We start from the raw sequence: 13,606 nt of genomic DNA, 5'->3' as shown, positions 1-13,606 counted from the left end.
GCCCGCGCGCGCAGCGACGACCGTCACAAATCTCGCGCGCGCAGCGACGACCGTCACCTCTCGCGCGCGCGCACACACACACAGGCGCGCACACACACACAGCCACACACAGCCACGACCGTCACCTCTCGCGCGCGCACACACAGCGACGACCGTCACCTCGCGCGCGCACACACAGCGCCGGCCGTTACCTCTCACGCTCATACAGTGCCTGCCTGCTGGCCGTTACCTCACAGTCTCTCACACACACACAGCGCGGCCGTTACCTCACAGTCTCTCACACACACAGCGCCGGCCGTCACCTCTCACGCTCATACAGTGCCTGCCTGCTGGCTGTTACCTCACAGTCACACACACACACACACAGCGCGGCCGTTACCTCACAGTCACAGTCACACACACACACACACACACACACACACACACACACACACACAGCGCGGCCGTTACCTCACACACTCTCACACACACAGCGCCGGTATCACCTGCACTCACAAGCTGCTCTGCGCGCCCCGACACAACTTATGTTTACGATATCGTCTCCTAGGCAACAGTCACCAGGACTTTGATACGGTGTCCTGTGTGGCTCAGTCTGGATTTCTCATTGTCCACATGATGTAATAGAACGATACAGAAACTATGAGAGAGCCGCCGGGCCGGCGTGACAGGGCCCCGGGCCCGCAGGTGTAGCTGTAGTAAAACGGTTGCGTAGTCTTTTTCGGGTGTAACCCCTTAGTGACCAGCCTGTTTTGTGTCTTCTAAGGAGCCTGCGATTTCCATTGTGATATAGCAAGAGCCAGACTCCGTTGGTATAGTCGTATGAGCGCTTGTTTTGGGGGACAAGTTGTAGTTTTAATGGCTCTGAGGTAGATATTATGCGTACAACTTTTATTCCATTTTTGGGGGGGGAAGAAGATGGAAAAAAGTCCAGAAATTACACCATAGTTTGGGGGTTTTGTTTTTTCAGCATTCAGTAAAAATACCATAACTTTCTTCTCTCCTCAGCACGATTACTGCCATAACAGGTTTATAGAGGTTTTTTAAAATTACTTTTGCACAATGAAAACAGGTTTTCATAGAAGAACAATTGAATCTGCATCTCCATATCATTAATAACCATAGGCCAAATGCCCACGGACGGATTATCACTGCAGAATTTGCGGTCAGACACCCGCCGCGAATTCCATAGCAGTGTCTGGCCATGGACATGCTGGGGTAAACGATTCTCCCCTGCCCACCAGCGGAAATCAGCTGAGATCCTCCGCTCGTGGGGGGAGAATCGCAGCATGTTCTATTCTGTGCGGAAAACCGCACGGACGGCTTCCACTTGAGTCAATGGAAGCCGTTCGTCCCGCGATACTTCCGCAATCACAACCCACTTTCACTCCGCCCCTCGCCACTGTCTGCAATGGGAGGGGGCTGGACTTAGCTCCGCCTCCTCCCATTGCAAGCAGTGGCAGTGGGCAGGAGCTCAGTTCACTAGCTACCAGCCAGGCCCGCCTCCTCCCCTTGCAGAGAGGACAGCGTATATCGGCCGGGCGTGAAAACCGACTAATATACTCCTGTCTGAATAAGCCCTTAGGGCTTATTCAGACGAACGTATATCGGCCGGGTATTCACGTCGGCCGATATACGGCGTCTCTCTCTGCAGGGGGAGGAGGCTGGAAGAGTTGGGGGCAGTGCACCGAGCTCCCGCCCCCTCTCCGCTATTTGCAATGTGAGGAGGCGGGATGGGGGCGGAGCTAGGTCTCATTAGTTGGCTCCGCCCCCATTCCATCCTCTCCCATTGCAAATAGGGCCGAGGGGCGGGAGCTCAGAGCACTGCTCCCGACTCTTCCAGCCTCCTCCCCCTGCATAGAGAGACGCCGTATATCGGCCGGCGTGAATACGCGGCTGATATACGGTCGTCTGAATAAGCCCTTAGATGGTATAATCAATTACTTATGTAGTGCATTTTACTACGGCCAGATTCCCAGAAGCGTATGCACATTTATGCATGCATTTGCGCAGCAGTTTTGTGCATCATGTTTTTGCACTTCCTTCTGCGTTTTCTACTGTAGTTTTTGCACGTGCAAATCGTGCGCATATGCGTGTGAAATTAAACACAAAGGCCGTCCTTTCACATGGCTAATTAGCCTAATTAGTTCCATATGGTCTATTTCCCTGTGCAAATAGAGCATCCTGCTATTGTTTTGTTTTTTTTGCAGAACGGAATTGTGCATTCAAAATATGCGCTTGTGAGCGAACCCATTGAAGTCAATGGGTTCTATTAATTGTGTATTGCGCACGCAAATATGCACTTAAATGCAGTTTTGTAAATCTAACCTAAGCCTACAAAAAAGAGTAAATCAGGTCAGCACTACCCTATGGAAATATATCCTAATAGAAATGTATAGGTGCACGTTAAACCATGGCCGCAACATACAGTAGAAGCAGAAACCAAAAATGGCAACAGCATGCAAAATACATTTACTATCAGAGGTATACATTCTGATAGTAAATTTATTTTGCGTGCTGTTGCTTCTACTGTATGTTTCAGCCATGGTTTAACGTGCACCTATACATTTCTATTAGGATATATTTCCATTGGATAGTGCTGACCTATTTTATTCTTTTCTGTACAAATATCGTGAAGTTTTGGCTGCCTTCACTTGGTCGTGCACACCTGCTGCCCATTTACCTTCTGTCCCTCCTACTGAACCATATGAATGGTATCCTACCTTCCCTGTTTTTTGTAGGCTTAGTCTCAAGAGAGGAGCATTCTGAGAGGTAGGAACCCGACTTTCCTAGGTTGAGATTAAATTACCTGATATTAGTGTGGGACTCATCTGAGAGCTTGATCACCTGGACAATGGTAGATGGGGCAATGTAATTTGATTAAATTATACCAATTATACCAAGAACCTTGCATTAATTAATGTGGTTAGAGTATTTATTTTGCATGCTGTTGCCATTTTTGATTTCTAACCTAAGCCTACGACAGCAGCCTGTTAGACTCTGCCGGAAGAGGAATCTTAAAACTTACATAGCAGGCATTTGACCTTTGTCAGGCATCCAGCTGCCATGGGAATCCATTGGTACCTTGTATTCACACTGTGGGGTGCTGATGGGGGACAGAAAGAGCCCCTCCCCCTAATATCTACTTACTTCCAGCAGCTGCTATTAAACTGCCCGGATCTAAGTGTTCTCTACTCTTTGCTGTTAGAGCAGGATCCTGGCTGTCAGTAGTCAGCCAAGCCACCGCCTTAAAAAGATGTGTATGCAGGTTTAAAGCCAATTAGTGAAGTCAGTAAAAAGGCATATTGGCTGTCACTAAGGGGTTAAGTAAATAAAATCACTTGTTCATTCCACAAAAACGCCACACTCGTGCGTTCTCAAGTACGCATGTGTCTGTGTGACACCAGCCTACGGGCCTATTCACACGAGCGTATATCAGCTAACATTTTCACGGCACAGGCTCGGCGTCTATGCCGTCGGGCAGGGGGAGACAGCCTAGCTCTGCTAAGCTGTCTTTCCCTTGTCTCCCCCTCGCTGATTTACCTTCTCTCTTCTCCTCTCTGGCTGTTTGCAATGGGAGGGGGCGGAATGGGGGCAGAGCTAAGCTCCCATTTCCTCCCTGCCCCTTGTCCACAGCCAGCAATGGGAGGGGGCGGAGCTATCACCCCTTTCCCCATCCCATTACAAACAGCCGGAGGGGAGGAGAGAAGGGGGAGGGAGTTTAGCAGTCACCCTTCTCTGGCTGCTGTCATTGGCTCCCATAGGAGTCTATGGCAGCGGCCGTAGTCAGGCCAGAAAGATCTTTCCTGCCCAGGGTAAAAGCGCCGGCTGGGTGCATTTATGCCACGGGAATACGCCTGTGGCGTATTTCAATCTAATGCATCAGATGGTAGCATATATCGGCCAGCTGTGAAAACACCGACCGATATACGCTCGTGTGAATAAGCCCTACTGTATTCAGTGAAAAACTGCTTTCCATGTGATTTTATTTTGTTTGCGGTGCTGTTTTGCAAATTACACACACGATTTACATCCATTTTTAATGGGCATTTTTCACTGCTCTGCACTTCCTGTTTTTTATTCATGTTGTCCCCATGCTGAAATGAATTAAAAATGCGTCCCACTCGCATACAAATCGCATGGCATGCAATTAGGATCCATTTTTTAGGCTTCTGTAGAAATAATATGTGATTATTGAATAATAATGATACATTAGTAACTGGACATACAGCAATTTTTCAAATTTGGACTATGAGTCTGAGAAAAAAAATCGCTAGCGAGACCTAACCCATTCAAATGAGTTCTTAGGTTCTTTTGTCATGCGGGTTCTTTCCTTCTTGGAATCACACACATTTGCATGGGAAAATCGCCTACGTGAATACGGCCTTACACTGGTTTTAGACTAGGGTATTTTAGCTACGTATTTGGTCTTTGTTTTGTGAACCCTGATATGGAGCTAATGTAGATCTATGTATCCGTTCCCACGGCCACATTTTTTACAGCCGTTTTTCAAAAACAGAATGATTTATTATTTGACTCTGTATTACTATTCTTTTATATTGACCACTAGATGCCTCTTCCTGTGCAATCAAAGAGATTTCACCAAGTTAAAAGAGTTTGAGACGGGGGGCACTATTGGAATGCAAGAAGCTGGATGGTCATATTTGAGAATTGCCGCCACCTGGGCCGTTCTGACCAGACTGTTAGGAGGTGTTGGGTCTAGTGGATTTGTGAGGGCACATACACAAGGTGACCCTTGACAGACCACCAGTAGAGAATCGTCTAATCGTCCGACAAGCACGAGAGCTCTAACTGTTTTGTTGTCGACCAGAACCCGGTCGAACCGTTGTTATATGTTCCTGTGTCTGTTGGGACCATTTCCAGGAGCTTGGCTAAAGAACATTTGGTCTCATAGTGTCCATTATGAGTACTGCCGTTGCCACCCACTGTTGCCTCTGTTTGCAGTGGTGTTGTGAACGACGCTACGGAGAGGAGCCGGGTGGTCTCCAGGGATGAATCCAGGTTTAGTTTGAGCTTTGACGACGGTCGTGTTTGTATGTGGAGACCTATGGGTGAGTGTCTCAGTCCTGCCTTTGCTGTGGAGCGGCACACTGCCCTCAGTGCTGGTATGATGGTCTGGAAGGGGGGAGTGAAATCACATTCGACAGTTGGTTTCCCCAGTGGGATAATGCTCAGCCGCACACAAAAGGGGGTCACAGGAATGTCTTCACACCATTGCAGATACAGAATAGAAAAATAAGGGGTGGAGCAAAACCTGTTTGGTATGTATAGCCATATGGGTTAAGAGTGTAAGAGATATTATGGAGGCACTGCCGAACAGATACTACTCCTCCTAAGTGGGCGTCAGTGAATGGAAAGATTAGGAAAAAAACAACAACTTGTGGCTTGGCACACTCCAGGAGCAATCAAAATCTTAGAACAGATAGGTTCAAATGTCTCCTTTATTTGGTAATAGAAGCAACCATTATTGGAAAATGCATTTCAGGATGAAACCCTTCATCAGTTCGCTGGATTACATACTAAAAATAGTCAATGATAAATTAAGAATAAGGTATGAGTGAAAGAGAAAAAAAATATATAATACACGTGTGAGGTACCAAAACCGAAATGTCAAATCAAATAAAAACAGATGTTTATAATGGCATTAATAAAAAGTATGAGGAAAAAAAGGCATGTAGAACGAAAAAATTGTAGTAAAGCAGTAAACACGTCTCCAAAGCAATTCTGAAAGTCAAATTGCAATATGACATCCAATAAAGCTGATTAGTCTAGCAGTGATGTATAGATAAAAAAGAACCACATAATAAAATGGCACACCACAGAAATAAAATTGCACGTTAACTCTTTCCAACTCTAATTTATTTTTGGGGGGAAAGCACGTTGTGAATTCCTTGGAAACACATAAAAATGATCAGTCATGATGAATTTATTAGCATTTTTTGAAACTTAAACGTGAGTTATGAGTGTTTCACATCAGGGAGATCATTTGTAGTAACCCTGTAAATATGTGTATATTGATACCACATAGATTGATATATAATAACACTATCCATTTCTAATTTTTCTAATGATCTATAAATAGAAAGATATCTATCTCTGTAATACAATGTCACACAGAGGCATCCTATAACTGCATACGATGTGTATAGCACATGCTTCTAACACTAAACAGGATAGCCACCTGCTGTCGGAGGCTGTTCTGCATATGTATATTACACTACACTATGCCGTACATATACATCGGAGCTCTGTACTGCATAATGTTTTTCTTATAGGGGTTTTGTCATTTAAAAAAAGAATCAATACTTACCTATTCCTCTCCAAGTAGGCTCCTTATCACATCTTCTCCTCGCTGATCTTCTCTGGTCCCCCGGGTCACCTCAACTCCAGCCTTCCGGATCCTCTTCTTGTTACGATTCGTCCATTCTCTACATTCTTCTTCTGGCAGGTCAGTGTATTGTGAAAAACAGATGCATGTCCAGAGACTCTGTGATTCAAGAAACCATTTGTGGTGTTGGATCTATATTTATTTATTCAGCATCTCAATGTCTGAGTAGTACGTCTAACATATTGGAGGGATATTCTAACAGGTATAAGACAAACATCGAGGAGCAATTCACAAATTTACTGATTAGAAATGTTTCTATAGGCTCTGCATATGGCCTAGTATGGCGGCAAAATTGTACTGTGCAGGACCGTACTAAGGCGGACGTGCGCAGTACACCTTTTTTTTTGCTTAGATTTCCTGCGCCGTCACTTAGCAATGACGCAGATACCCGCCGGCCATACGCCATGTAGTTGCGTATGTACTGCGGGTATATCCGTGACTAAAGAGAACAATGGGCTATATGTTGTGGATATTTGCTGTAAAATAGAACATGCTGCGTTTTATTTTCTGATCGATTATACAATTCTTATCCGCTAATGTGAGCGGAACTACATCATTCAATGCATTCGATTGATCCGTGTACTACCACAGAACGTACGCTCGCGGCACCTGCTAGTCAAATCCAGTTGTGTGAGACCGACCTGAGTCTCACAGCTCCGTCTATTGTGGCAAATGTAACTACAACATTTACAGATCTTCTTTCCACACTGAAAGCAGCAAATCAACTTGAGAAAAAGTTGGTGGTTCCGTGTTAGGTGTGATTTGACAGCTTTTAAATAGCTGGGGGCTCAGGAGGTTTTACGTACGTGACCTTCTAAAGATGATCCATTGTTTAGGTGGAATTTTGTTGGAGAGATACAGATCACGTAACAGAACAGGCTGATGTTTTTCTAGTACTGTTAGTATCCTGTTGTGGCAGGGATTTAAGTAGTAATGAAATTTTGGTTCTAATTAATAAGCTCATTGGTACAGGTTTCATCACCGTATTATAGGTGGGTGGATCATTTGTAGCTTTCAGAAAGACTGCATCAACCAGACTGCATGGATAATTCTTCTGTCTTAACCTCCGTTTTAAAATCAAGCTGTGAGCGTTAAAATCATTCATCTTAGTACAATTGCGTCTGATGCGTTTAAATGTCCACACGGAATATTATTCTTCCATTTCTTATAATGTGCACTCCCGAAATCTAAGACACTATTACTATCCACAGGTTTAAAATACTTCTTGATAGCAACTTTCCCATTTTTGTGACTCAAAACTAAGTCAAGGTATTTAATGGAAATAAGGGAACTCCTACCAGAGAAGAACAAATTCTAATCATTCGTGTTTAAATATCTATTTAAGTATCATGGTCTGAAAAAAAAAAGTTATTCTCAAATTCGCCTAACATAAAGGTTTGCGATCCTGGTGCTCATGACTTTTTAATTTGTTGATATAGTTGGGAATTCAATGTGAAATAATGGTTCTTGAAAATAAACAGAATGCCATCAAATAATGAATTTCCTTTTACAGTACGGAATCACTGATCCTCAGCAAGTATGGAGGAAATGGTATCAACCCCCTGGACGTACGGAATATTTGAAAAAAGACCTGTGATGTCTGCAGTTCCCCAATGATATGATGGTTTCCACTGGACTGTGGACAGCAAATAAATGAGCGATGGCGTATCCTTGAGATACGTTTAGAGTCCTATCACATATCTCTGGAGATAGATATAGATATAACGAGAAAGGTTGCAAATCACAGAATCGATGCAGGAGATAATGGGCCTACCAGGAGTGTTAGTAACGTCCTGCCAGGGCTGGATTCAGCTGCAGGCTCCCGTATGCGGAATCCGTCTCTGCCGTGTGCAGGCGGCCTTACTGAGGTTGTTTCTGAATTTATTTTTAATGTTCTAAATTTTGCTGATAACAGGAAGTAAGAAGCGTCAATGAAATTGCCTCTATAATGCATTGCGTAAACCACATAGTTCTATCTCAGGGTGGTATGAAGGGCTTAGAGTATCAGAGTTAAAGGGTCGAATAGTGGGGTCATTATTCTCAGATGTCTGCAGGATTGAAATATGTCTGGTTAGGATCAACTTTGTTGACCTTTGTTTCTTATATTTAAGGACTCAATAGTGAAGGCGTCTGTTCTGCTGGATTGGCGCATAGCCAATGTTGTCCCAGTATTCAAGAACGGGTTAAAAAGTGAAACTGGAAACTACAAGTCTTACTTCCATTGTGGGTAAAATGTTTGAAGGGTTTGTAAGAAATGCTTTCCTGGAGTACCTCAAAGAAAATAGCTGTATATCTCTGAATCAGCATGGGTTTATAAGGGATCTCTCTTCTCAAATCAACCTGATCAGCTTCTACTAGGAAGTAAGTTCTAGACTGGACCGCAGAGTCATTGGATCTTGTGTATGTGGACTCTTCCAAAGCATTTGATACTGTGCCGCATAAAAGGTTGTTATATAAATTGAGAATGTTTGGTCTGGGTAACTAACTACAGTAGCTCAGTGATAGAAAGCAGAGGGCGGTTGTAAATGGTACATACTCTTATTGGGTCACCACTACTAGTGGGGTACCACAGGGGGCAGGATTGGAGGGGTCGCTGTTACTAGTGGAGTACCACAGGGGTCAGTTCTTTTTATTTTATTTATTCATGACCTAGTAGATGGATTGTACAGTTAAATATCAAGATTTGCAGATAATTTCTTTAGATAGTTTTGTATCAACATGAGAGGACTCAGGGCGTTGCAAGAGGATCTGGATAAGTTGGGGGCTTGGGTAGAAAAGTAGCAAATGTGGTTTAACACTGATAAATGTAAGGTTCTGCACATGGGCAGAAGAAATACGTCATCATTACACACCAAATGGGAAACTACTGGGTAACACCGACATGGAAAAGGACTTGGGGATTTTAGTTTATATTTACGCTAAATAAAGTATAGGAATGGGTTCCTCATTTTGTTTTGGACATTTTGATATATAATATTTATGGTTTTGGATTACAGGACGCATACGACAACGGTTTTGGTTGGCATCGGCTTTGGGTTATTTTCTTGTATATGTATATATATTTTTCCATTTTATTCTGTAATTTTGTTGTACTTATTTATGTAATTATTTTTTTTTTATATCTGTGTCCCCCATGATGTCATATAAGACCTCTGGATGACATTCACATGGTTTTTTTATTTGACACTTTCCCACTGTAGCTGAGGCATCTATAGGAACCTCAGTTACAGGGAAAACATTCCCTGTAGTGACAATAGTCACTGGCAGAGCTGATCAGGGTCTGCCTGTAGCTCTGCTGTGACAGGGAATCCCGGCAGCCGGCTCGCGTAGTGAAAGAAAGAATTCAATTTTCTCTTTTTAGTACATCGCACTCATTGAGCACTGTGTACTAGAGAAAGAAGGCAGAAAGGGTTAAAAACCATTCCTGCCTTCTCACACAGGTTCTCAGCGGTCACTAACAGCTGACAACCCAACATGCTTTTGATTTATTGCAGAGGCTTTAAACCTCTGCCATTTTTATTATCGTCTGGGTTTAAAGCAGACCAAGCGCCATTAATTTACTGTGCTTGGTCCTAAATGGGTTAACTGGAGCAACCAGTGTCAGGCAGCTGCTGCCAAGGCAAATAGGATCATGGGTGCATTAAGAGAGCTCTAGGGGCACATGGCGAAAGCATCGTTCTTCCTCTTTACAAGTCACTGGTCAGACCGCACGTGGGATATTGTGTACAGTTTTGGGCACCGGTACTCAAGAAGGACATATCGTAACGTGAGCATGTTGAAAGACTGGCAAGTAAGTTAATAAATGGGATGGGTGGGCTACAATATCCAGAGAGGTTATCAAAAATGTTTGTTTTTTTATTTTAGAATAAAAGATGTCTGAGGAGCATCGTAATAACTATGTACAAATCTATCAGGGAACAATACAGAGCTCTCTGCTAGGATCAGTTTACGAGAAGGGGGCATCCTTTACATCTTGAAGAAAGAAGGTTTCTACATCATGCTAGAAGGGGGTTCTTTACTGTTAGAGCAGTGAGACTATGGAACTCTATGCCTGCGGATGTGGGGATGGCAAATTCGATAAAAGAGTTGATGCCTTTATTGAGTGACACAATATATATATATGTTATAACTAGGGATGAGTGAGTATACTCGCTAAAGCACTACTCGCTCGAGTAATGTGCTTTAGACGAGTATCTCCCTGCTTGTCCCTGAAGATTCGGGAGCCGCCGCAGCTGACAGGTGAGTTGCGGTGGGGAGCAGGGGAGAGCGGGCGGGAGAGAGAGATCTCCCCTCCGTTCCTCCCTGTACCTCCCTGCTCTCCCCCGCAGCTCCCCGCCCGCCCCCGAATCTTCAGGGACGAGCAGAGAGATACTCGTCTAAAGCACATTACTCGAACGAGTAGTGCTTTAGCGAGTATACTCGCTCATTCCTAGTTATAACCATTAACCCCTTAACGACTGCCCCATCGGGAAACTACGTCCTCAGAAAGTGGGCTTTAATACTAGAGGACGTAGTTTTATGCATCCTCTTTGGATTAATGCCCACTGGCCTGAGGACGTGACTTCTCCATGCTTTCGGTGCCCGCAGGTAGCCGACAGCATGGAGCTGTCATCCCAGGATGCGGGCAGTCCCCCCCGGTATTGCGATCGGCGCTATCCCCGTCTGCGCATGCGCGCCCGATGATTGACATCGGGCGCCTGCACAGAGGGGCTCGAGCCCCGGGAAATTCAAAATTCCTCTGCTCCTGGCTGCCATGTGTAGCCAAGAGCAGAGGGATGTCACAACGGACATGATCACTGTCATCCAATGGATGACAGTGATCATGTAAAGTAAAAAGAAAAGTGCAAAAAGTAAAAAAAAAAAAAAAAAAAAAAAAGCGGTAAAAAGTTGAAAAAAGCTTGCGTTTCATCTCTCCCCCCCCCCCCCCCACGGATCATATCCGTGAGGGAGGATGACATGACGTACCTAAGGCCCGCGGACTTACCCGCGGACCTTACCCCAGCTTCTGCGCACGCGCCCGTCGCCACAATGGCTGTCGCATGCGCAAAAGCCGTGGTAATTTAAAATCTCTCTGCTCCTGGCTACAAAACTTAGCCGAGAGCCTGGAGATTTCACGGGGGGCCGCAGTGAGCAGTTCCTGATCACGTGTTCGCCGTTATCCAATGAATAATGGCGATCACGTAAAAGTTAAAAAAAGGTGAAGGTTCATCTCCCCTCACTGATGCGATCGGTGAGAGGAGATGAAACTTTTCACCGGAGGCCTCCATATTTGCACCCCGACGCAATCTTCTTCCGTGAACTTTCCCGTATTCTGCGCATGCGACCGCCAGCAAAACACCGGACACATGCGCAGGAGTCAGGAGCCCAGGAAACTTAAAATCTCCTTGCTCTCAGCGACCATCGGTCACCGAGAGCCTGGAGCAGTGACGGGTGGCCTCATTGAGCGGTCCCCGGTCACATGAAAAAAAGGTAGCGATCTACCTTTGGCCAGTCTCACATGACCGGATAGGAATTACGGATTCGGCATGCGTCTGATCCGCGGTATTACGCAGATCAATCGCATTGGATTACACAATTCCGCTCACATTAGTGGGTTGGAATTGCGTAATCCACTCGCAGAAAACAGAACGCAGCAGGTTCTATTTTACCGCGGATATCCGCAGCATAGAGCCTATTGTGCTCCGTGGTCGCGGATATACCCGCAGCTTATACGCAACTACGTTGTTTACAGGCTGCGGGTACCTGCGTCATCGCTAGGCGACGGTGCGGGAAATACAAACAACAACAAAAAAAAGTGTACTGCGAATGACCGTCTGTGTGAGTACGCAGTTATGCGCAGTACATTACGCGGCCGTACGCAGGGTCACAGCCGGGCTCACAGCTGGGATCCGCTGTGGGACTCCGCAAGCGGATTCCACCTACGGCTGCGTGAGCCCGGCGTTATTCAGACCGCTACCTGTAATACGCAATTTACAAGAAGCCCCGGGAACGCTCACCTTCCTGCAGTTCCAGGAGCAGCTTGTTGAGCGCCTTCTGTGTGAGACCGCCGCACCTCATCAAGCTTACGGAGACTCAGTGCGCCACTTTTTACACCCCATACCCGCTACTGAGGTCACGAAATACCCCCAAAAAGCATGAGAGGAGGGGGGATACACGGTTTTATTGCCCCATGTACCCATCCCAATCAGCCTCTGTAATTACCCCTGTCTTCGGAAATACCACACAGTTCACATTATTACTTTTATCTAAGATTTGGGAAACGCGCGGAGGGGGGTGATATTTTTAGGGAGTCAATTTTTATTCCGTACAAATGAGCAATGGGGCCTGGAATTTATTCAGTTGTGCCCTGCAATCCAATGGGTGTTCCCTCCATTACAGGCCTTGCCATGTTTCCTGTAAGTAGATTAGGGCCACAATGGGTATGTTTTTGAACACTGGACAAACGGGGGTATGCATTTTGGGGTGAACGTCTTCATTCCTATGTACACTGTACAAAAAAACCTGTTTTTAAATTGACAAAATTGCCAAAAAATGAAAATCGTAATTTTTTCCTTCTGCTTTGCTTAAATTTATTCAAATACTGTGGGGTCAAAATACGCAATACACCCCTAGATGAATTCGTTAAGGGGTCTAGTTTTTAAAATGGGGTCACTTGTGGGGGTTCTTTATAGTTTTGGATGCTCAATGGCTCTATAAGTGGGCAATGGGGCCTGGAATTTATTCCGTTGTACCCTAAAATCCAACGGATGCTCCTTCCATTATAGGCCTAGCCATGTGTCCTTTAAGTAGATTAGGGCCAGAAGGGGTATGGTTCTGAACATGGGACAAACAGGGGTATCAATTTTGGGGTGAAAGTCTTCATTCCTATGTGTGCTGTACAAAAAAAACTGTTTTTAAATTGATACAACTGCCAAAAAAATGAAAATTGTAATTTTTTTCCTACTGTTTGCTTAGATTTATTCAAAAATTGTAGTGTAAAAATACACAGTACACCCCTAGATAAATTCATTAGGGAGTCTAGTTTTCAAAATGCGATCATTTGTGGGGGTTCTCTGTCGTTTTGGCCTCTCAAGGGCTCTACAAGTGGACAATGGGGCCTAAATCACCTTCCTGCTAAATTTCTGTTCTGAAAGCCACCGACTACTCCTTTCATTTTGGGCCCCGTTGTACATGCAGACAAAAGATTAGGGCCACAATGGG

At 44.9% G+C, this 13,606-nt stretch overlaps 1 protein-coding gene across 2 annotated transcripts in view; it reads right to left on the bottom strand.

Moving 5' to 3' along the window:
* Positions 1-548, bottom strand: part of NME5 (NME/NM23 family member 5) — a 39,962-nt gene extending 39,414 nt beyond the window's left edge. The window contains exon 1 of one of the 2 annotated variants that reach the window (XM_066591044.1): positions 496-548. The gene's annotated coding sequence lies outside the window, so the exon portion shown is untranslated. Of the gene's footprint in view, positions 1-485 lie in introns of both variants that reach the window. The other variant, XM_066591045.1, reaches the window with a different exon arrangement.
* Positions 549-13,606: the final 13,058 nt, after the last annotated feature.

This window comes from Eleutherodactylus coqui, chromosome 2 (assembly GCF_035609145.1).
Source record: "Eleutherodactylus coqui strain aEleCoq1 chromosome 2, aEleCoq1.hap1, whole genome shotgun sequence".
NCBI classification, from domain to species: Eukaryota; Metazoa; Chordata; class Amphibia; order Anura; family Eleutherodactylidae; genus Eleutherodactylus; species Eleutherodactylus coqui.
The sequence above is the reverse complement of the archived record's forward strand: the minus strand, read 5'-3'. Positions and strand labels throughout refer to the sequence as shown.